The 25,959-nt window shown below is 41.9% G+C and overlaps 1 long non-coding RNA gene across 3 annotated transcripts in view; it reads left to right on the forward strand.

Annotated features, from left to right (window-relative positions):
• The first annotated feature begins 8,656 nt into the window (after positions 1 to 8,656).
• LOC117523094 overlaps positions 8,657 to 25,959 on the forward strand; it is a 171,006-nt gene continuing 153,703 nt past the window's right edge. For all 3 annotated transcript variants that reach the window (XR_004564416.1, XR_004564417.1, XR_004564415.1), the window contains exon 1: positions 8,657 to 8,876. This is a non-coding gene — a long non-coding RNA (uncharacterized LOC117523094). The remainder of the gene's footprint in view (positions 8,877 to 25,959) is intronic.

Consider the following 25,959-nt stretch of genomic DNA (forward strand, 5'->3'; position numbering starts at 1 on the left):
ATATCCACATTTACAGACGTTCCTCCTTTTAGGTTACTTCATCAACCAAATGGGGAAACCAGAATGAATAACAGGCAATCAAAGGCCGAGGCACCTTAACAATGCAATGACTGAGTTCATCACATTTAGATTAACATGATAAAAAGCAGTAATTGCTATCATCGTCTACAGCCGGGCTCACATTGTCAATATTACAAACGCATTTATGTACATTTTGAGCGCACATACACACAAAATTGGATACCCATGTGGCGCCCAAAGATGGGTGTAATATGTGGTAAAAGTAGTGTTGTAGAACATTGTGTACAATCGGGAAAGTTTTAAACATATTTAACAATTTTGTGACATTGGGACATGTGCAGTAACACGATGTAATAATATTTAGCAAACGTCTGAACGCCTGAGCAGAGTGGAGAGTGCGGATTTTGGATGGAGCATGAGGTCGCATATTAGGTGAAACAAATGTCGAGCTTGAAACATGTCTCTACTTTCTGATATCCGAGTGGTACAGGACCTGCTCACACTGTATGTTTTGCTTAAATTTTACAGATGCCTTTAAATTTTTGTTGGTGCATTTTGAAATAAATCATGTCTGCTTGAATGTGGATTTGGCTGCTCGATTATTTTGATGCCAAGCTACAAATTTAAGCTAAAAAAAAAACCTAGCAGATTGTTTTCTGTTTTGGAGTGACTGGTGAGCAAGTAAATGGGAGCAGGGTGGAAATGAACTAGAGTGGGGAGTGAACATAAGCGCAGTGGTCTGCAGTGGCTGTGCAAGAGGAACGGAGGGACGTGTGCAGCTCTGTGAGTGATCCGCACCATTCGGATATATTTTAGCTTTGTGGAAACGTGTGGGAATAACCATAGCAGCACCGTACATCCTGTATGGGATTAGTGTCTTGTGGTGCATGTGCACAAGCACACGTTTTGTGCAGCTCATCAGTATTTTCTGGATAATGAGCCCCAAAATAGGCAATGAGAGCCTGGTTTAAGTCTCCAAATTATAAGGGCATAAAACGAGGATCCACTGATTAAAATGTGTATGTTTACTCCACCCGGTCAATTGTTTTGATGTACCTCTTGCCTAAAGCCTCATTGCTGTATTTTAGTGCCACACGTTTGCAGAGATCACTAAACCCAAATTTGCATGTTTTTTTTTTTTTTTTATTTAAACTTTTTAAATCTCACCGTAAGTTCTCATTTAGTACTTACAAGCAGAGGAGGGTTCACTTCGGGTTTGTCCACTTTTTTTTTTTTAAACACAGAAACGTGCGTCCACACGAGGGAAGTCCTTGCTGCCAACCCGCTGAGACGTCAGTAACATTTACCATCAGAAGGTGCCCCTTTCAAACTCACGGCGTCTTTGAGCAGAACTGAAAGAGGATCCAGATTTTCTCCTCTACTTCGATCTATGGTCTTGGCACCTTGGAGCAAGGCATTAATATACAAATGACACAATCTGTAGGGAATTCACCCCAGTTCGTGTCACTTCTGCTTTTGCTTCCTGTGCATGTAATCATTAAAATGTGACCGTTTGCATCTTTCAGCGAGCTTTCCTGTATTGTTCTTACAGAAACAGCAGCACTATTCATAGTACCGTATCTACAGTGTAGTATTCCTGTGTGCAGTTTAACAGCAGGACTTTATACCACTCTGCTTGCTTACAGTGCATATTAACAAAAAATGCCTGCTAGCTGTTTGCATCAACATTAGCATCGGGCACAGTTGGTAGTTTTGTTAAAATGGCTCCTCGACAAACCTATCATTAGGTTAGTAAATGTTGTTAGTAAAATAGCAGACTGCTTAGTTTGATGAGAATTGTTCAAATGATGGTACAAGCATGAAACCTGGTGAGAACATTATTAGCATATTCAAAATTAGCAAATGAGCCAAGCAAAAATCCAAGATGGCGTGGCTACCATTTTTAAGCTGCATAGCAATGGCACCAATCAAAATTTGACATATCGTGAATAAAACAACATAATTGAATGATTACAATTTTTTAAGTATTTTGAAACATGTTACCCATAAAAAGTTTTTTTAGTTATGTATGTAACTTGTCAGTGGTTGAACAGTGCAACTGTCCAAATGGCATAAGTTGAAATGTATAAACTTGTTATAACTTTTTTTTTTTTTTTACATTGTATCCCAGCAGTCATAGAACGTGAGTCAGGGTACAACTTGAACATTCCGACAGTCTGCCACAGGGGCTATGATATTGATTTGGACTTTTAATTTGGTGCAATTTGATCCAATCTGATAAAAAAAATTTTGTTTGATGTACATGTAGCAAGGTGAAGTCCGGATTGAAAAGCTGTTTCTGCTAGCTTGCTAACGGGGAATTCCCCTTTGGCTGACCTGGTAGAGTTCTGGTCTTCAGTTCAAGCAGTAAGGGGGTTCGATCCCACCACCGTCCTGGCCACAAAGGTCCTCCGGTCACAATTGGCGTTGTCGGCAGGATGTGGGTAGTCACAGAACATGCTTAAATGCACCTGTGACTTCGGGACAAAGTCAAAAATGGTGGGGAGGTCCAGATTGAAAAGATGTTCCTGCTAGCTTGGCTAACGGGAAATTCCCCTTTGGTTGACCTGGTAGAGTTCTGGTCTACCGCCGTCCCGGCCACAAAGGTCCTCCTGTCACATACACATTGTATTTTCCATAATAAATTAGAATAAGTCAAAAGTGACACTGAATAGCTTAAAATGTAAATGTATAGAAGACCAGTGACCTTGGTGATGCACATGGGGGTTGCTCACAGACCCCAGAGCAGAGAACTGGATTGAAACAGAAAACTGGATTTATTTACAGCCATCTGAGCAAAACAGTACACAGGACTCTGGTGGAACACTCTGGACAGTATTATCGTCCAGGTGGAAATGGTGATCAAGGCTAACCATGGTTGATAGCTAAAGGCCTGTCAACAGAGAGACAGTTCAGAGAACGACAGTGTCCATGAAGGAGTCAGCAATCAGGTTAACCAGGAAAATGGTGGCTGCTAATTTAACAGCATAGAACTGTAGGTTCCCCATGTTGTAGTTGGATTTTGCTGAAGACAATGTTTTGGAGAGAAAAGGTGCAGGGATGCATCTTCTCATCCTTGGAAGAACACTGAGGCAACATAGGGCCGCCCCCACTGCCACTTCAGAACCATCTACGTCTACAATAATCTGTTGGAAAGGGTAGGGCATGGTCAGGATGGTGAGCTATGGACAAGTGAAGTTTTACCTGATAAAAGTTGATTTTTCAATAATCTCTAGCACTTACAGACATTGACACGGTCTTCAAGACTTTGGAAAAAATATCTAAATACACAAAAACAAAGACCTTTTTCATTTCTCTTAAGATATTAACCAGACCTTGCTAAATGTCTGGTTCATTAGGCAGGCCAAAGGACATTATCAGATAATCATTATGTGTCCAATTGGAGTGTTGGCCTGTTTGCTACTTGTTGCTCTCCTCAAGGTGAACCAGATGGTGTGCATTTCAAAGATCCAATTTACTGAAGGTATTGGTGTCCTGTAAGAGTTCAAAAGCAGAGGATAATAATAGAAAGGCTCATAATTTTTAACTGTAATTTAATTTAAACTTCAGTGGTCAATTCAGGGGCAATGAGTTTGGTCTTTCTTCTCCACAAAGAAGAAGCCCACCCCTGCCAGAGCAGATGGTCCCAGCGACTTGCCCTTCCTCAATGTATTTAGTCATAGCTTATGTCTGGGCCAGGTAGAATATGTCATGTCTGATGACGTTCCACCTGAATACAATGAACTTCAATAAGTATTTTGTGAATGTCGTGCTGACGCTCTCCCTCCTTGCGGCATCAAGCGTCTCCCTAGTGTTTTACATCCCAAAGGACTTCACAAATGATTCTGTCATCTTTGGGGAATCGATAAGTACCATGATTGCAACACTTGAGAAGTAGAGTCAGGAAGCAAAATGTCTGGTTTTTTAATAGTCCTGGATCAAGACCAAGATCCAGGCTCTCATGGACTTCATTGATTTGGCCATGAGAAATGTATCTGCAGATACATTTCACATGGCCGAAGTTCAACACTTTCATCACATACATGTATGTGATGAAAGTGTTGAACTTGTAGAGACACTCGATTATCTCGGCAGTGACATTCATAGCTTTGGATCCTCGACCTTTGAGATTCAGAGACACCTATGAAGAGCTGATGTTCTGAGGTCAAGAGGAAGAGGCCTGTGGCGATGCCAATACCTTTGTAAGAGAACGAAGGTCCATGTCTTTAGGGTTCTGGTGCTTCATTTATGGTTGTGAGACTTGGAAAGTAACCACTGACCTCAGGCGATGACTGGATGTCTTTGGTAACAGGTCTCTTGGGAGGATCCTTTGGTACCACTGGAATGATTCAGATGAGTGTTACTTGCATTGTGAAGGAACATCAGCTATGAGATTTTGACCATGTAGTGCATTTCTCTGTGCATGATCCACCACACAGGTGCATCTTGTGTTGAGAACGCCATTGGTTGGAGAAGAACAATGGGAAGCCCACATTTCGCTCAACTGTGGCAGATAGATCCCTATTTTTGAAAGGTGTAGATGGATCAGTTGTCTGCCTGGATGGCTGCTGTCCAGGACCAGAGGTGGCGTGGTGGACATGTTGATGCATGGCGCAAATGTGTGTTCTCCATAATTTAAGGACAAGCATTACATTTGCTGTTTGAATTGGCGTGACCGCAGTCCTCTCCTACGGCTTGGTCACATTAGCTACGTATGAGGGCAAGAAACAGTTGCTCTTTGTTGCTTAATGGGCATTCCTGGGTGTGCCTAGCTTGTGGTTACTTTGTTACAAAAGTAAACATTTTGTTATCAGGTTGCCACCTTGAAAAATGCCCCCTTCTGGAGTTACGTGGTTGTTACTTTACATTTCCTGCTGTGCATCAGTCATGACAGGGTCTCTAGAGGTTTCCAAGAACCAATAACACCACCACAGAGCATGTTCATTATCTGTTGTAAAACTGGCAGAATTAAAATATTCTGCTGTCAACCAATCAGGTGTACTGACACTAAAAATGGCGACTCTGGGGTGCAAATATCCTGTCTATAAAAGGACTGCTGTTGCATAATCAGTCTGAAGGTACTACTGAGTGCTGCGGTAGTAAAACATTGCGGTGATTTTCTGTCAATACTCTGTATCAACAGTTAGCTTGGTACTCTCTGGTTAGCAGTATAATGTCTTGGAAAATGCTTCAGAGGTATAATCTTGTTACAAAAACAGTCGTATTAAGATTTAAAAGTGTTATGTTTAACAAAATAGAAAAAACATACAGCTGTTAGGGCACGTAGTCCGCCATCTTGGATAACTTTTTTGAGGTGAGCAACCAACCAATGTACGCCACGCTGCCATCATGCTTCCTTTAAAGCTAGAGTTGGTAGTTGTAGAGAGCAAGCAGGAGAGCTATGAAGATTTGAAAGTAGCACCTCCTCTAGGTTCCACCCCCTACCCTGTCAGTGCTCCGGCCAAAGCCACACCCCCACAAACTTGAACGCGCATCTGACTGTGGGACTCAGCGGGGCAGAGAAGAGCTGACTGTTGCACACAGAGAATTTTGAAATGTTCCAAAAAATCTTTCATGCATAAATGTCATGCTATGTGGCGCCATCTAATCACCAACACGACGTGCAGCTCGTCAAGTGGAGTAAAGAATTGAACAGAGCGAGTGGTGACGTCAGCGGATCACATCAGAGCGTAGCTCATCTGAACATTATAACAAGAAGTTAAATCTGTTATGAACATACTTTAACAGCTGCACACAAGAAGGAAACAACACACAACTGTTTAATCAAGCCATGACAATGTAAACATGACAAATAATTACCTTTTTACACGACGCAAATAGTGCAGCAGATAACAGAATATTTGCAGAGGAATCCTTCAAATCTGGTTAACTAACGTTAGCCATTTGAATTTTCAATAGGGGGCCATATAGGGGTCAATTTAAGAACTGCATAGGGGTAAAAAAAAGTTCCAATCATATTGAAAGCTATATCACATTATGTGTCTGATCACCATTCTTGCTGTTTTTACCCCATAACTCCAGAACATTCAGCCACAGATAGTCCAAACTATATCTTTTTGGAATCTTTGTCATCAGATACATAATGTGGTATCGCTTTCAATATGATAGGAACATTTTTTTAAATTTTGACCCCTGTGCAATTCTTCAGTTGACCCCTACTTGGCCCCCTATTGAAAATTCAAATGGCTGAAGTCATTTTTCTACAATATGTACCAAAAGGTGGGCAGCGCAGTGGCTTAGTGATTAGCACTGTTGCCTCACAGCGAGAAGGTTGTGGGTTCAATTCCCGTGGCCTTTCTGTGTGGAGTTTGCATGTTCTCCCTGTGTGTACCTGGGTTTCCTCTAGGTGCTCCGGCTTCCTCCCACATCCAAAGACTTATTGGATATTGGGCCCAACTTTATTTAGCATTTATGTTAATAACATTGCCCTTGCCGCAGGAAATGCTAATATTCACCTGTATGCCGATGACACTATCTTATACACATCTAGTTCCCGTCTTAACACTGCCTTGTCCTCACTCCAAACCAGCTTCAACAATATTCAACTGGCCTTTGCTCACCTTAACACTGAATAGTAATAAAACAAAATGCATGCTCTTTAGCAGATCTCTTCCACATTCTAGCTGCCCTCTAACCATCACTTCAAACAACGGCTCTGTAATTGATTTTGTCAACTCATAAGTATCTCGGTATCTGGTTAGACAGTTCACTCACATTTGAATCACGCATCAATACAGTTATAACAAAAGTCAAATCCTGTATAAGCTTTCTTTATCACAATAAATACTCACTCACTCACTCTGCCAAACACCTCCTGGTTAAGATGACAGTTCTCCCCATCTTTGATTATGGAGATGTCATCTACAGGTCTGCTGCTAAAACCCTTCTTCACAAATTAGATATTATTTACCATTCTGCTATCCGTTTTGTTACTGGTGCGCCATTTCACACTCATCATTGTAACCTGTATTCATTAGTCAACTGGCCCTCCCTTCACTGGTCCACTGGTACCTTCTCATCTACAAAACTCTAATTGGTAAAACTCCACTATATCTTTGTTCTCTTCTTCTGATCCATAATTCTGCCCGTACATTGCGCTCAAGAAGTTTACTTAATCTAGTCCCTAAAGCCTGTACTTCCTTTGGTCGCTTCTCGTTCCAGTTTTCCGTCGCAAATGACTGGAATCAGTACCTTTAAAATTCATTGCATTCTCTGGTCAGTGTACCTGTTTTTAACCTGTTTGGTTTGATGTAAACTAGTGATTCTGTTTATTTTGCATTGTCTTTTTATATGAATATTTGTGTTATATTTTTGTGCTGTCTGCTTACGCTGCCTCTTGGCCAGGTTGCGATTGCAAATGAGAACTGGTTCTCAATTGGCTTACCTGGTAAAATAAAGGTTAAATTAAAAAAAAACATGCGGGTTAGGTGGATTGGAGTCTTTAAATTGTCCGTAGGTGTGTGTGTGGCTGTGTCTGTGCTTTTTTGTCTATTTGTGGCCCTGCGACAGACTGGCATCCTGTCTTGGGTGTACCCCGCCTCGCGCTCTGTCTGCTGGGATAGCCTCCAGCCCCCTGTGACCCTTAATTGGACTAAGCGGTAGAAGATGAATGAATGAATGTACCAAAAGGTATACACAATCAAATTTTGGTGCTTGTAACTGGATTTGAACTATTCTTACAGTTATCTGCTGTACTAAAAATGCTTTCTGCAGCTTGTTAGGTGTGCGCGAACGCCTGAAGCTGGAGCGGTCCTCTGTGATTCAGGAAGTGATTACAGCTGTTTTCAACGGCCAATTTGCAGAGAAAATGATTAATCTGACATGACACATTTCGGTGGAAGTGGTAGTTTCGGCTGTATTCCCTCTGCCTTTGTACCGAAGCGAACTTTGGTGAAATGAGATGCATGTGCACGCGCGGAGGAGGGAGGGACAGAGGGGGGCGTTGAGCCTGGTGACGTGAGCAGGAAGAACTAGACATGAAAGCATCTGATTGGTTTTTTGAGAATGGACCGCGGGGCTTATATTCGTTGGAGTTTTATCGATCCTACAGCTGCTACAGACATTTGATTTTTTTCCATTCCTTTTTCTGAATACATAATGTACTGACTACTGTCAGGTTAGACGGACCATTTCACCCAATATAACAAAAAGTGTTTCTGAACAGTTACCTACCCTAGCTTTAATTGCATTAGCAGTCACCCTGTGGCGTTGTTCAGCATTTGCATAAAATAGACTTCTTGTCTATTATGGCGGCATAGAGACCACGTCTCTTATTGCTGTAAAATGCTAAATTTGACTGAAATTTAGTGCAAGCTGCTTCCTTTTCCTCTCTGTTGTTGCAAAAGTGAGTATGGGTTTAGCTTTTTGGTGGTCACGTGATTGGACACCCTTGGGTCAGCATGCCTGGTCTCCCCTAATGCACCTGCAGCCATTCTCCCTAAAGGCTAACTCTGTCTGTCTGCCTGTCTGTGTGTGTGTTATTTTAGTTTGACACAGATGGGAAACCGACTGCTCGCTGGGGAGGCGTGGCAGAGAGGGGAAGGACTGACAGGAGGTGGGCGTGACCTAAAAATACGAAAAAGTATTGCGCTGCAACTCTGACAGTAGTCAGTATGAATGGTGGAGCTGCAGAGGAGAGTGAGCAGAGAGGGGGGATCCGGTGTGCTTGTTCAGGATGACTTTTATTGTGAAGTGCAAAGTTATGTCAGTGTCAGGGCAAAGTGGGGGAAAAGCGCGCAACGCGCAAATGCACGCTGATTTTTTTTTTTTTTTTAAAAACAACAAAAAAATAAAAAAGACGTGCAAAGTTTGCGCCTCACCGCAACTGATGTTGGGTAAGTGGGTCACTTCATTCTCTTTCATGAATTCAACTCCTAAAAGTCGAATTGTGCGCAGCTGCGCGCTCTTCAAAGTCCAAACGAGGAAGCGCGCACGACGGTGCGTTAAACTCAGGAACGAGCGCAGGAAAATTACGCAACATTATAGCTGTGTTTTTAATAATTGGGCAGCACAAACGAGGGCTGCAGAGCTGTAAAACCTACATGAGATGTGCACAGAAAAAAACTTGTGTGGCCGCGCAGAGCGCAGCGGCGCGTCCCGAGCGGTTTGCGCTCAGTGCGCGCTGTCAGACACAGATAGTAACCCGCTCTTCCTCTTCCTTTTTATACATATATATATATATATATATATATATATATATATATATATATATATATATATATATATATATTTAAAGCTGCTTAATGACTTTGACCTAAAACGACTTTTTGACTCTGCTGCACCCCCCCCCCCCCCCAACATCTTTTTTCTTTTTTTTTCTCCCTGCACTCAATTTTAACCATGAATGCGCAGCAGGTAAACAACTAACTTCAGGTCATCTGGTGACGTGTGGTGTGCGAACTTCACTCAACTCTTTTAAATAATCTTATCAGTGCGATGTTTGGCTCGTGAGCGCCACCGTTTGGCGACCATCACAACTTCTTGGGTGTCAAATCGCCAGGAGATGTGATGCGTTCAGGAGCAACTGAACGGCTGCGAATTTTTCAACTTTAAAGGCGGTGATGCCTACATGGTCTACTTCAAATATCCGGGTTACACAGATTGAAAACCTTCAAATCCAAACAAGATGAAAGCAGAATAATTAGGGTTTATTTAAATAAAAAATACAGGACAACTGGAAATGATTTACAATCACATGCCATCAATTTCAAAAGCAATAAAGTTAATGTTATAATTACTTTTTTTTTTTTTTTTTTTTTTTTTGCTTTTACTTGAAATTAAACTGAAACTTCCAGTTGTAGCTCTTTTTTGGTACATTCTACATTTTATTTCTGAATTGGGCAGTTCTACGGTAACAGAATTACAATGACAGCAAAAATCTGTATTTTATCTCATCAATAAAAAATTTGCTCCAATTGTAATTCTCATCATAGAATTAATCAATTGTGAACATGATATAAGAGTCTGTGATGCATCAGATGATGACCCAACTCTGGATATCCTTAAACATTTACTGCATTCTGACTTTGCTACATTGCTGATAAGAAATTTCCTACAGTATTTTAATGCACCTTCTCTGCACTGTAAATGTTTGCCTCATTTTCTCCTCACAGTAAGGTAAATGGTAAAATGGTAAATGGACTGCATTTATATATTTATATAGCGCTTTTCCATCTGCATCAGACGCTCAAAGCACTTTACAATTATGCCTCACATTCACCCCGATGTCAGGGTGCTGCCATACAAGGCACTCACTACACACCGGGAGCAATAGGGGATTAAAGGCCTTGCACAAGGGCCCTTAGTGATTTTCCAGTCAGGCGGGGATTTGAACCCATGATCTTCTGGACTCAAGCCCAACACCTTAACCACTAGACCATCACCTCCCCTAAGGCAGCTAAACAAAACTTTTTGCTCAAAATATTTTATGGGAAACATCTTAAGTTTTCTCCATTTGTAAGAGCTGTAATAGTTTCAGATGTTAAACATAGTGTCCTCGTCATCGTCCCATCCAGGGGGGTGTATTGGACTCTCATCTACTTCATGCTGCAGAATCCAGGAATAAGCACCGGCCTGATGGACCTCAGAGCCTCTGTAGGATTTATGTGATAGACTGTGAGTGAGGATGCATGCATGCATGCATGTGTGAGAAAATAGGTATTTGAAAGTGAGGATGTGCACGTGTGACAATGCATACATGTGTGTGAGAGCACGCACCTGCTAGTAAACTTCAAGTATGTGAAAATGGGGAATGTATGTGACATAATATATAGGAAATCAGTCATGCTATTTTGTCACGGTTTATAATCCTCCCAGCCCATATTCTGAATTCTTAAATGAATTTGGTGCGTTCATCTCCAGCCTGTCGGCTAGTGTGGACAACATTTTGATTACTGGTGACTTTAACATTCATATAAATAAGCCCTCTGATCCCCTCTTCAAATCATTTATGGAACTTGTGGATGCGTTAGGATTCCAGCAATGCATTCAGGACTCGACGCGCATTAGTGGAAATCCCCTTGATTTGGTTCTCGCATGTGGCCTTGCTGTAACGAACATCGAAATTTTGCCTCTTGCCTCGGTGGTCTCTGTCCACTCATTTAATAGGTTTACATTTACGTTGCCACGTTTAGTGGAGCGAAAGCCTTGTCTACATCTGCGGCGACGCGTTAATCCCTCAACTATGACTGAACTCGAAGCTAGACTGCCTGAAATTTTGGCTTCAGGGTTGGAGAATGTTCAGTCAGTGGATAGTCTTGCGGATGGCTTGAATTCAGCGCTCAAGGCTACACTGGATAAGGTTGCACCTCCTCTTTTAAGGCCACGCCTTGGTTCAGTGGTTACTTGCGTGACCTTAGGCAGAAGGCTAGAGGTTTGGAACGGAAATGGCATAGTTCCAAATTAGAGGTGTTCCACCTTGCATGGCGTGACGCTATCTTAGATTATAAGCATACACTCCTGGCCACAAAGCAGGCCTATTATTCTGATTTGATCAATAAAAACAAGCATAACTCAGAGTTTTTGTTTGAAACTGTGACTTTTCTCATTCATGAATGGCCACCTGTTATTCATGCTTCCTTTTCAGCACAGGACTTCTTGGACTATTTCGAGAAGAAAATTGTGGATATTAAGTTGAGCATATCTCAGCAGGCCTTGGTCCAACCACTGCATACTGCTAGGGAGGTGGATGGTCTCACTGAGGTGTTACCCAGATTTACAGATTTTGATGGTATCTCGCTAGGCGTGCTGACGAAGCTCGTGACGTCTACAAAAAGCACAACCTGCTTATTTGATCCTATACCAACAAAACTGTTTAAGGACCTGTGGCCCACTCTTGGCCCGACTATGCTGGAAATGATTAATCTCTCATTAACTTCTGGATCTGTTCCTAAATGTTTCAAGCCTGCAGTGATTAAACTATTGCTTAAGAAATCCAATCTCGACCCTAGCGTATTGAAAAATTATAGACCGATACAAATCTATAATTTTGTTCTAAAATCCTGGAAAAAGTGGTTTCGCGGCAGCTCGTGGACTACCTCACTGAGAATAATCTTTTTGAGCCATTGCAGTCTGCTCTTAGAAAATATTACTCCACAGAGACAGCATTTACTAAAGTTGTGAATGACCTTTTGTGAGCAATGGACTCGGATACCACTACAGTCTTGGTGCTGTTGGATCTTAGTGCTGCATTTGATATTGTGGATCATCATATTTTACTTGACAGGCTGGAGAATCATTTTGGGATTACGGGAACTGCCCTTGCATGGTTGACGTCATACCTGTCCAGTCGTTCTTACTGTGTGTTGTGCAATGGCACTTCTTCTGATCTTAGGGATCTGAAGTTTGGACTTCCGCAGGGATCCAGTTTAGGCCCCCTGCTTTTTTTCCCTTTATGTAGCACCCTTTGGGAATATACTGCAGCATTTTGGGATCGGCTTTCATTGCTGTGCTGATGACACCCAATTGTACATGCCAATAACTGCTGGTAGTCTCATTCACATAAAATCTTTGGAAGATTGCCTTGCATCAGTGAGAAGTTGGATGTCTAGTAACTTCCTACTTTTAAATTCTGATAAGACTGAAGTGATGGTTCTTGGTCCAACGAGGTATCGGCATCAATTTGATCAGCTTGCACTTAGCTTAGGTCCGTGTGTTACACATCATACGGATAAAGTGAGGAATCTTGGGGTAATTTTTGATCCTGTGTTGTCTTTTGACCTCCACATTATAGATATTATGAGGACTGCTTTCTTCCATTTGCGAAATATAGCGAAGATTCATCCCATCCTGTCTATGGCTGATGCTGAGACTTTGATTCATGCATTTGTCTCTTCTAGACTGGACTATTGTAATGCTCCATGTTCTGGTTTACCGCAGTCCAGGATTAGGGGTCTTCAACTGGTTCAAAATGCTGCTGCCAGTCTTTTAACACTAAGCAGAAATTTTGACCACATTACGCCTGTTTTGGCGTCCTGCACTGGCTTCCAGTCGCTGCAAAATTGGATTTTAAGGTACTGTTATTAGTTTATAAGATTTTTCATGGACTTGCACCTCCCTGTCTGGCTGACCTGGTATGCCCCTATGTACCAGCTCGGGCCCTGTGTTCTCAGGGTGCAGGACTTTTATGTGTTCTCAAGGTGAATAAGAAGTCTGCCGGTCACAGAGCTTTCTCCTACCATGCCCCAGCTCTGTGGAACGATCTCCCGGCATACGTACGGCAGTCGGATACTGTGGAGACTTTTAAATCATGTTTAAAGACTCATTTGTTTTCCTTGTTTTGTCATTAGTGTTATGTGTATTCTTTTATGGTTTTGTCTTTTTATTGTGTTTTTAAATTTTTTAGTTTTTTCTGTTTTTATTTTGTTGTGTGATGTGCCTTGAGACGATCTCATCGTGAATTGGTGCTATATAAACTACATAATACATTTGAATTCCTGTATTTGCACTTGTGACTGTGTATAAATGGGTGAATGAGAATCCAGCCTTATGCAAATGTGAGGCTACGAATTCTATCTCTCATTGTGTCCTTTGACTGTCATTAAGTCACCGCCACACTTCTGCACCGTTCAGAACTGTAGGTGACATGTGCACGGTGGCTGATTGACTTTCGTACTGAGTGCTGTGGGGTTTCCCTGTACCCTTTTCTCCATTCATGTGGCTGCAAACTGAGAACTATAAATCCGTCAACCAGGATATGAGCTGAGTATTGATATTGAGCGACTGTGAGAGAGAGGAAGACTGTACGTGTGACAGAGAAAAGGGAACAAAGTGTGTGTGTGTGAAAGTCAGACAGGGAAGCAGAATGTTTGCAGGTTTTATTTCTTTAACCTTTATTTCGGAGGCTGGTTTTGTTGCACTTCAGTATTATATTTCATGTCGCCGACAGGACAAAATGCGCAGCCCAGTCGGTTCATTATTCTACTTCCCAGTCAGCAGAGGTGATGCCAGAAAGAGACACTTCCTCTTGTGTCTTGCACCATTTTGCTTCCTCAGAAATTCTAATACTATCTGTGGGTGTGAAGATACTAAAGGCCTCACCGATAGGTCAGCGACATGAGCTCGTCGAGGACAGAACTTTCTGGTAAATGACACAGTTCACTGAATAGTAGAATTCTGACTTTTGACCCTAATGACCTTGACCTTCACTTGAATCATTGATAACACACTGACCTTTCTTAGAAATTGGCCAAAGAACCTGGGAGGCCAATACACAGCAAGCAGACATGACCTTGACCCCAATGACTGGCCTTTTGCAAATTTGACCTCTTCTAGGCAATTCTGGAATCCACCTACGTATATGAAGTTTGTTGGAAATTTGGATTTGAAACCCAGTAACCTTGACCTTCACTCGATTTGACATGTGCAGACCTTTCACAACAACTTCCAGGAAAATGTTGGATAACCCCAACGTTTTTCAACATGACTGAAGCTTACTGATTGGGTTGAAAATACTATTATTTGAACAGGCAGCTCATTCAGTCACACAGTTCCAGACCACATTCTAAATTAGACACAACAATAACAAATGGATTACAATGATGAGAGGATAGACAAAAAAACAATAACAAAAAAAAAAACACCCCCAACAAAACATGCATTTCTTACATTTAGAAATGTTTTTTTTTTTAAAGCTGCGTTTTGGGTTTCAAGTAGGAAATGTTCCAGAAGCCCTGAAATGCTCACATCAACCACTAGATGGTGACAAAAGCTGCTCAAATGTGCAGTGAGGTCTCTCCTGTTCATTCATTTGAGAAGGTAACATTTGGTAAAAATAAGGCAGGCTGACAGCCAAAAATCAACTTACAGTTGTGTCCCTGACCTTATGGGCAATTTGTTTGTTTTTAATAAACAGTCTTTATTTTAAATGGTGGAAATCTTCTAATTCTGCATGTAGAATTAGAAGCTCATCAATCAGCTTTTGTTATGCAGCAGGCTGTGGGGGGGGGGGGTCAAACCCTCTAAACCCTCCCTCTGGAGCTGGAGTGACATTTTGGATATGTGGCGTGTCGCTCTACGTAGGATCCGGCACACAGGTTCCTGAGTGTTGAGGACCTCGGGGGCTGGAGAAGGATGGACACACGCCCACATTTCACCTGCTGTGACAGATGGGTGTTTATGTCTGAGTGTTGGGGTGAACTGGTTCTTTACCTTGGTGCTTGGTGGTTCCACAGTGTTGTGATGCTTCCAGACCTGCCTGGATTTTTCTGCCGTGGTGCCGTGCCCATCATCCAGAATTTGAAAGAAAACAACTTCTCCTGCTGCAGTTATGGTCTTATTTGGATCAAATTTGCCTGCAGTGTTCATTTGGTAGCCAAAGTTGTGCTCCGTGTCATCTTCAAACTCAGATTCTCGAGTTGGCAGAATGGGCCTTCAAGAACGACAGCATTGCTGATGATGTGTTGATTTTATTTGCAGAGAAGGAGGGAACTAAGCTGCATGTTTTGAGCTGATTGTGCACAAATATTCATGCAAAGTTGCACCAGTCATCAAAAGCCAATAAACCCTCTTTTTTATTCTCTCTTGCATCTGTGTTCAAAAAATTAGAAAACTTGAAAGGTTTTTGTTTAATGCATTATAAAGACACCATCAGCAGTGTTTGCAGGTTATTTTCAGCATTCTAAATAAATGGACAGGACAGGGTGACTTCCTGTTCGTCACCCTCATACCTCAGCTGCTGCAAACACCTCAGTCATGCAGTAACATTCAGCTTTCCAGGAACTAAGAATGAGAACGTCAGCCTTGTTGAGTGGTGACACATTTTATTTGTTGCAGGATAAACTGAAATTGTTCATTTCAAATGGGAAAGAAACAATCTCCTCCCATTGAGGTGAAAACCTGAAAAATATCCAGAAGTGGCAAAAATGTGTGGAATGAATAATTTGTGAATCGTGAGGATGGATGGATTGTTTTGTACGATGGTGTTTCACAGTTTGTAAGTTTAAAGTCGAGGCGCTCGTCTGTAAGCGCAGGAAGCCTTTCTGTCTTATCACAGTGCGTTTCTCACTGTAAGCATCTGGAATCTTATCACTTAATAACTTGCACAACATTTAGTTGACTTGGCTGCTTGTCCTATCTGTTTATTCCTTATAAAAAGGTCTCTGAATCTCTCAGACCAGGCTGCAGGTCACGCCTTCACTCAGAGACTGATTAAAAAAAAAAAAAAAAAACTTATACAAATAGTTAAAAAATAATAAAAAGACAAAATGCACATAACAACCTGATTGAAAATCTTTTGCTGCTGCCTCAAACCCCGCCCACTCGAGCCGAGCTCACCTGCTGCATTCAGGACAAAGTTCTCCAAAATATGCACAATATTTGGTCAACGTCCCAAAGTCTATCATGCTTATTTATTGTGAGACTATCCATGAAAGTGTAGGATTTAATGCAGATCCAAATAAAACTTTGGAACCACTGGACTTAAATGCAGTTTTTATAGTGGAGTGATTTTTGTACTATAGTAGGAAATAGGGCTGCAAATGTACATCACAACTCTCAATGTGCCATTCTCATTCATTCTTTGCAAGCAACAGCTTTGTATAAATGAATAAAACCATAATCTTTCACTGAGTTACGCACATAATGACTTAACAAATGTGAATTACAACTTTTCCTGTAACGGAGGCCAGCAGGTGTCGCTGTGCAGATGTACTGTAGTTAGTAAACCTCACTCCCAACAGCTCAAAAGGATTCTCTGGTCACAAGGCCAGAGTCCTGGGTTTTAGCCTTCTGGTTAGAGAGTCCGACTCCCATGCCGGAGATTGTGAGTTTGTGTCCCGAGCGGAGCGAATGGGCGAAGTCATAACACAATGCAGAGTGCAGCCGCTACATAAACACAATTTTTTTTTTTTTTTTTTTTGAGATCGCTTAGAATGTCAAAGAGAAAAGCCTCACCATGAGGTCTGACACTTTTCAAATATTTCAGAGCAGCAGCAAGAGGATGGAGGTGCGAGGCTGCTGCATGGTGCAGCTGAACCGCTGCAGGTTCGAGGCTGCTGCAGCAATGGTGTGAATCCCTCCTCAGGTTGATCACACTGTTGACACAGAGTGTCTTTGGTAGAGTCACAGTGCACCTGATGACACTTGTTGGTTTGTGCAGGCAGGTTTTTCTGACCCGTTTCCAGTAAGGTGCTACCACTGGTTGGAGCCAGCAGGATGTGTGCTGGTGTTACAGTCAAGTCAACCGTTTCACACTGTTCAACATTTGTGTTGCCACAAGTGCACCATATCTTGCTGCTGTGAGGTTTTTAGTCACAGCCACTGGTTTCCAGTAGAGATGTGCGCCTAGTGGCGGCACAGCAGAGGAAGTGGTGGCAGCCACGCCTGAAACTATGAGGAGGAGGAGGGACAAAGGTTTTTAATGCAACAACTGACTGTCGGAGCAAGCAAAACTTAAAAAGGAAAAAAAAATCTTGTGTAGAAAACCTCAGGAGTGAACTTGGTTTAAAGAGTCAGAGCCACATTTGACTGCTGGCTGATGAATGTCGCACCAACAGAGATTATAAGAATGCTTAGAGCACCACTTGGTGGAATAAAACAGACATTACACTTGTAGACTACACATTTGATTTCTTTCCACCTCGCACTCTGTGTAGTTCAGGGGTCACATCCCTGCTCCTGGAGGTCACCTTTTCTGCATGATTTCCAGCACTCTCTCTGGTGTGCTCAGCCAATCAAGCGCTAGGAAACACCTGCCCTGACCAATCAGATCTGGCTGCACCTGGAAAATGCAGGGTTAGTGACCCCTGCTGGAGTTAGTTGCAACAGAACATTTGCTCTTTAACTTACGTGTAGGACTGTACAGTAGATTTTGTGTCAAGTGCCTCAGTGTTTCAACATTTATTGTGTGTGTGTGTGTGTGTGTGTGTGTGTGTGTGTGTGTGTGTGTGTGTGTGTGTGTGTGTGTGTGTGTGTGGTGTGTGTATATGAGGGGGGTATATCTCGTCAGTGACAGAAATATAATTAGTTACGTGTTGTTTCTCTTTTTGTGCAAAATGTTCCAGTCCAGAAAATATATCCAATACAAATAAATAAATGAATATTTTTTTTGTAAGTTGCAGGGAGATTTGTCAGATCTGTCCGGTGCAGCTGCTTCTCACAGAGAATTCTGCACCTTTGGGCATTGCTCACACACGCTGCAGCAACATTTGCAGAAACGCAAAGTGTCAGGGACCAGGGTGGTGCAATCAGCAGGGCTGACCTCTGACCTTTCAATGATCTGGACACTTCTTGAATAAAATCACTTAAGGGTCAATTCATGAATATTTTTGATGATGACCTAAAATGTAGGAGTGTGCAGTCCTACACCAAGGTACAAAGCACCCATCATTAACTACAATTCAGACTTTTTTAAAATTTAGGTCTATGAATATTTTTTGTAAGAAATTAACAAAAATGTGCAAAAGGCACATCTTGCTAATTTCTATGATGATAATAGTGCCCCCCCCACCATCTTCCTGAAATAGTTCTGGGTGTTTTCAAGTAGTTATAGTCCATAAGATAGTAGACAATTTTAACCTAAACAGTACCACTAAAGACGACTAAACAACACTGAGAATCCAGGCTCAGAGTACTACGGCCTACAGAAATGTCTGGCGGTCATCCCAGGGTCTGTAGGAGATTACACAGGGGTCAAAATAAAAAAAAAATGTTCCAATCATATTGAAAAGTTTACCACTTATTTGTTTGGCCATAAAGATTCTACAAAGGTACAGTTTGGATTATCTATGACTGAAATGTTATGGGGTAAAAACAGCAAAAAAAGTGGAAAAAGGTCCATTTCAGTTTGTACAGGGGGCAAAAGTTGCTCCAATTCTGGTTTAAAAAAAGATGATGCAAATGATTGGTTAATAAATAGAATAGTTTTGACTGTGTTGAATGTTTGGTCTCCAAAGTAAAGTTCAAACAAGGTTTAATGTCCACTGGATCCTATATGACACGTCACACGTTACCCTATAACTTCATAACCAAACAAGACAGATGGTGCAAACTATTCCTTCTTAAAACCTTATTAGAGCAACAAATAATTTGCATTTGGCCCATTAGTCCATGGGCCAAATAAACCCTACAGAGGGATAAAAAGGCTTTGTTTTCCACCAGAAGAGGGCAGTGTTTTCCACACCAGCGGTTCAGTGAGCCTTCTCATCTTTTTGCCCTCCAGCACACCATCAATAAATTCTTTCACACTTCATGCCTAAAAGGTGAAGGCGCCTCCTCTAAAACCCCGCCCCTGGGAAGCTGGAATGTATTGATTGGTTGGCGGGTGTCAGCTGGCGGTATTGATTGGAGTCTGTAAAGTAACAATGGAGGAGAGCAGTGAGAAGGGCTTAGAGTTTGGTTCACACCGTCGCTCAGCACAGCCGTGGAAATGCGTTTGGTTAATTCCATTTGCATTTGTTAACTGTGCACGTGCAGCTGCTGTGGTTTTTTTTCCTGCAGTGTGAGACAGTCAGATATTGTCTGCATAGAGGTTTTTGTTTGTGCATCATGGTGATCTTTTCCACTCGTACATTTCCTCTATTGCACAGTTTCATATTTTTTAAAACCAGGATTACTCAAACTTGATGGAGCAATTTTCGTGTAACTTGGTGAAAGGGGCGTCGGCCAAGTAAGGTTATTTAAAATTTTGGTGTGGGTACAAGGATCCAAACACGCACACTTTGACAACATTGTGTGAAAAGTTATTCTCATGAAACACTGCGTGCAGCTCCTTGTTGTACTTTGGCAGGAGTATGTGCTCGTCTGAGTGCCCCATTGTGACAGTTAATGTAATAATTACTACAATAAGGTTTTGCACTAAGAACTTTCACAGATGTGCTGCAGCTGATTCTCTACATGCACAGACAGAGAAATAGATTAGATAGAACTTTATTAATCCCTTGGTAAAACTCCCTCAGGGAAATTGAGGTTCCAGCAGCATTGTATAGCTGCACACAGGGTAAGAAGCACACAGTGTCAAAAGTGGGGAAAAAAGAAAAACAGTTTGCAAATATAAATACAAATACACAATATAAATATCAGACATACTGGTTTACTGGCTACTACTGCTCCTCTACTTCCCGTCCTCTGTCTTCCTGTTACTCCTCCTCTCCCAGAGTGAGGAGTTATGCAGTCTGATGTCCTGAGGGACAAAGGACTTTTTCAGTCTGTTGGTCCTGTACTTGCAATTGTGGGACTTTGAGAATGTAGAAAAAAATTACCAATCACACGTAACTGTCAAAATGAGATTAAAACAGGTTTTAACTGATTTTAAAAATATGTTTGTCATGTAGTAGTAGCAGTAGTAATTTCCCATCTGTTGTGCAGTTGGATGGACTTTAAGTTGGACTGGGTTGACTAACGGTCCCTTCCATTGTAACTGGAAACGCACGTATGATGTTTCCACTTACTCCCAGGCAGAAAGAGGAGGTTGTAGGTAAAATTGAGCTTTAGTTTCCATCAGACTACAGACCCAAACGTGATATTTGGTTTTTGTTTTGCTCTGACTGGCCTGTGATCGATTGACTGTTCTTCTGCAAGATGCAAAAGTCAAATACAGAAAGAACTGAAAAATGTTTCCAATTAGAAAGTAGAACTCGGGCACCTACTTGGGTTTTATTAGTCGTCTTTCCGACTTTCTGATGTTGGAGTTATCGCTCACCCACAGAGATGGTGAACTTTACTCACTGAATTAGGAACGTGCACTTTGTGTGCTGTTTGGCGTTAAGAGCACTGCAAAAACTGTCCTTCTCAAAATAAGACAAATAATCCCAAATTGAGCCAAACTGTCTTGTATTAAGCAAAAAAAAAAAAAAAAAATCTGCCAATGGGGTAAGAAAAATTTACTTGGTTAGAATTCTCAAAACTGGGCAGCACAGTGGCTTAGTGGTTAGCACTGTTGCCTCACAGCGAGAAGGTCATGGGTTAGATTCCCACCTGTGGCCTTTCTGTGTGGAGTTGGTATGTTCTGCCCGTGTTTGCGTGGGTTCCCTCCGGGTGCTCAGGCTTCCTCCCACATCCAAAGAAAATTGTCCGTGGGTGTGAATGTGTTTGTTTGTCGATATGTGGCCCTGTGACAGACTGGCGTTCTGTCCAGGGTGAACCCTGCCTTGCACCCTGACTGCTGGGATAGACTCCCACGACCCTTAATTGGACTAAGCGGTTGTAGATGAGTGAGTGGGTGAGTGAATTCTCAAAAGTAGCAAAATGTCTAGGTACTGAATAATCAAAATGTGCCTTAAAACAAGACAGAATTCTTATTTTAAGTTTAGCCTCTGTCATAAAATAAGGAAAACAATCTTATTCCTTTGATTGGTTGATTTGAAATCCATTGACTTTCCTTATTACTGGTTAAATACAGCTTGATATTAGCTGGAAAAACTTAAGAAAACGTGAAATAACATTTTCCCAAAATAAGACATTTTTTCAAATGTAAAATATGCTTGACAAGATTATTTTTCTATTCAGACAAAAATTAAGTCAAATTTTCTTGAAACAAGTCTCTTTATACTTTCTTAGATATCAGTTTTTCCAGTGAGACGTTTGAGAGAATTAATTAAAAATTATTTTTGAAGGAGCAGAAAAGTGTAATGGACTGGCATCTTGTCCAAACGGACTCATAGACTCTCATCCGCTTCACATCAAAATATCTGGGGATAATACACCAACACGACGGACCGCAGGACTTTTATAGGTCGACTTCTTGGCTGTCACTCACTTACAGTTTTTTTTTTTTTTTTTTGTCCTCTATTTAAAAAAAATAAAGAAATAACAATGGTGCAACTTTTATAATGTTGTGAGCCCACTGGTACACGGCAGTAGTACCCATGTATGGTCAGGAAGTTTTAAAGGACATGGCAGGTCAGTAGAGTAAGTACAGTGTCAATAATAATATAGTCACCTTGTTTAGAATTTCCCTGTTAACACAATGCACTACCTGGTGGAAACCTGACCTTTGACCCCAATGACTTTGACCATCATCTTATCTTGCTTTGGATGACCTTGCCAGGGTAATTCCAGAACCCCCATATAGGTGTCGTTAAATCCACACTGGATAGAAAATCGTATATCTTGACCTCAATGACTTTAATCTTTGGCCAAATTAGCAATTCCAGAGTTGACCTTAATCCACACACTGAGTTTGGGGCAAATTTTCCAAAGGAGCTGGAAGGAGTAGGACAACAAACAGGCATGATTTCTACCTGATTTACCTTTGACTATTTGACCAAGTGTAACTACCAATATAGGGTTGATTCCTGGTCATGCTACTTGTCTGTGTCCTAGGGAAAGACACTTCATCTGCATTGTACTGGCCTTCCCAGCTGCAAATGTATACCAGCCTTGGCCGTGGAAGTACCTGTGATGGACTGGTGTCCCATCCCAGAGTTGCAGAGTTTCATCCATTTTACTCTACGGTATTCAGAGATTAACCTCAACATGCAAGACAAGACCCTTGATTTATAGTCCTATCTTCACCTGTGGTGATAACCTATGGGTAATGACCGAAAGAACAAGGTCATGGATACAAGCGGTGGAAATTAGATTCCTCCATTTGGTGTCTCTGGGCTTAACACTCTGGGACAGGGTGAGAAGCATGAATATCCGGGAGGGACTCTGAGTAGAGCTGCTTCTTCACATTGAAAGGAACCAGCTGACGGGGTCCAGGCTTCTGGTAAGGATACCCCCTGGTTGTCTCCTGAGCAAGGCCTTCCAGACAGGTCCAACTGGGAAGAGAACCTGTGGAAGACCCAGAACAAGCTGGAGGGATGATATTTCCCAGCTGGCTTGGGAACACCCCGGGTTGCCCCAGAAAGCTTTGGGGGACTTGATTTACTGCCAGCGCGACCCAGACCCAGATAAGTGACAAAAAGTAAGAAGTGTCTTCTGTACAGGCCATGACACCCACTGGTGCTGGTGCTTATCGCTGGATTTGGTAACATCATGTAAATGTAGTTTACAACTCCCCTTGGACAAGATGCCAGTCTGACAGAGATTATTTCCCCAGCCAAGGCTGGTACCCGCTTACAGCTTGGTGGACTGAAACAAGGCAGAAGAAGTATCTTGTCCAAGGACAAAGACGAGTAGTGTTAGGGTAATCAAACCCAGATCTACATATTGGGAGCCTAATTTCTATCCCCATGAATGAAAATGAAAGATTTTGATCTTTGAACCCACTGACCTCGACTTTTTCCAAATCAAACCCTTTTAAGGCAATTTCGGGGTTTACCTTCATCCACGTACCAAGTTCGGTGAAAGTTGTCCAAAGGATGGTGGAGGAGTCAGAGAATGGGCAGTGGCATATTTATATGTTGAACCACCCTACTTTTCCTCCACTGGTGTTAATTTTATGACATTTTTAAGATTCTTTGAATTGAAGTTTGACTTAGATATGTTTAATATGTGATCTCTTAGCGCTGATAATCCACTTTTATCAGTCTGGTGGATCAAAGAATGGAGATACGTGAGTCATAACTAGACACTCAGCAGGGAAAAGAAGCGTGATGGTGGTCTCCAATCATCGCGGCACAAACACACACAGAATATTAATGCACACGACCACACACAGATTTTCCCACAATGCCACACATGCAGTCATAGGATGACAACATGTATAGGCACACACACACAGTGATACGCCATCTATTGTCTTTCCTCTGGGAAACTGTGTGAAGCGGGGCCTGGATTCTCTCCCGTGTGGTCCGTGTGTCGTGGCTGACCTCAGTCTGCCACCTGGGAACTGAGGGTGTTGAGGCTGATCACGAGGTGACTCAGTTCCTCTGACTCACAAACCAGACTGACCAGGTTCTCCTCCCGGGCAGGGTGGAGGAAGACGAGTTAAGGGGGAGACATAGGGAGGTGGGTGTGAGTCTGATGGGGGTGAGGGTGTGTGTGTGCTTGCAGCTGTGGACAAAATAACATCCATCCATCAATTTTCGTCTCTTATTCCAGTAAAACAGGCACTGTTCCAGAGGCGGGTCACGCCCTGGACAGGCCGCCAGTAGACAAAGTAACACCAGAGCAGTATTTTACAGTTTTTGTCTTCTTTTATTGTGGAAGAGCTCAAATTTGATGTTTGTTTCCGTCCTTTGTTGTAACCACACAGATGATCTTAACCGTATCAGTGACATTAACCAGGTGGCTTTGGGCGTTTTTAAATATCATCAGATATGATGAACGGACGGATGAATAGTCATTTTTGAGATGTTTTTATGCTTCATTTTTAAACAATAACTCACTGCAACTACAACAAATACAATATTTATTGTTATAAATAATATAATATATGCTTATTGATTAACTTAGAGTTGATCACTTGATGTTTGATCTGTAAAGTAACTTTCAGTAATTTCCGTCCATTGCCAGTGTACGTACTTGGGGGTGTTTTTTTTTTTCTGTGTGAACACAATTTTGAGTTTTGATCCAATTTGGACAAAACTTGGTCCAATATGTGAAACAATTGTGCATTTTTAGGGTAAAAGCAGCAAATTTTGCACAGATATTGATAGATCATAAAAAAAACTACACATCATACCAAGATTTTTTTTTTTTTCAAAACAGAAAATTTTGCAAAAATTGTTTGTTTAAATTATTCTGATAATATGTCAAGATTTTTTTTATTTTTTTTTATTTATGTACCTAATTGTGGTTGGAAGCTCCATCAGGTTGAATGGGGAACGTCGGTGCACAGCTATTTTCAGATCTCTCCAGAGATGTTCAATCAGATTCAGGTCTGGGCTCTGGTTGGGCCACTTGAGGACATTCACAGAGTTGTCCTGAAGCCACTCTTTTGATATCTTGGCTGTGTGTTTAGGGTCATTGTCCTGCTGAAAGATGCACCGTCGCCCCAGTCTGAGGTCAAGGGCGCTCTGGAGCAGGTTTTCATCCAGGATGTATCTGTACATTGCTGCATTCATCTTTCCCTCAATCCTGACTAGTCTCCCAGTTACTGCTGCTGAAAAACATCCCCACAGCATGATCCTGCCACCACCATGCTTCACTGTAGGGATGGTGCCTGGTTTCCTCCAAACATGACACCTGGCATTCACACCAAAGAGTTCAATCTTTCTCTCATCAGTCCAGAGAATTTTGTTTCTCATGGTCTGAGAGTCCTTCAGGTGCCTTTTGTCAAACTCCAGGTGGGCTGCCATGTGCCTTTTACTAAGGAGTGGCTTCCGTCTGGCCACTCTACCATATAGGCCTGATTGGTGGATTGCTGTAGAGATGGTTGTCCTTCTGGAATGTTCTCATCTGTACACAGAGGAATGCTGGAGCTCTGACAGATGACCATTAGGTTGGTCACCTCCCTGACTAAGGCCTTCTACCCTGATCGTTCACTTTAGATGGGTGGCCATCTCTAGGAAGAGTCCTGGTGGATCCAAACGTCTTCCATTTACGGATGATGGAGGCCACTGTGCTCACTGGGACCTTCAAAACAGCATAAATGTTTCTGTACCCTTCCCCAGATTTGTGCCTCGAGACAATCCTGTCTCAGAGGTTTGGTTTGTGCTCTGACATGCACTGTCAACTGTGGGACCATTAAATGTAGACATGTAAGGTCCAAATCATGTCCAGTCAAATTAATTTACCTCAGGTGGACTCCAATTAAGCTGTAGAAACATCTCGAGTATGATCAATGGAATCAGGATGCACCTGAGCTCAATTCTGAGCTTCATAGCAAAGGCTGTGAATACTTATGTACTTATGGGATATTTAGAATTACACTATTTTAATTTGTGCGATCTGATGGGAATGGTTGGCTAAACATTCACGTAGTAATGTTTTGATATTTGTATAATTAGATATTTTTTGTTTTGTCATGTTTTATGTTTATCTGTGTCTGAGACTGTGCTGTTTCTGCTGCCGCCCGTTTTGACACTCATCAAAAAGAAATTTTTAATCTCGGTGAGTATTTTACTTCTGGCGATGTTACAATAAGTTATTACA

Source organism: Thalassophryne amazonica, chromosome 13, assembly GCF_902500255.1.
Source record: "Thalassophryne amazonica chromosome 13, fThaAma1.1, whole genome shotgun sequence".
NCBI classification, from domain to species: domain Eukaryota; kingdom Metazoa; phylum Chordata; class Actinopteri; order Batrachoidiformes; family Batrachoididae; genus Thalassophryne; species Thalassophryne amazonica.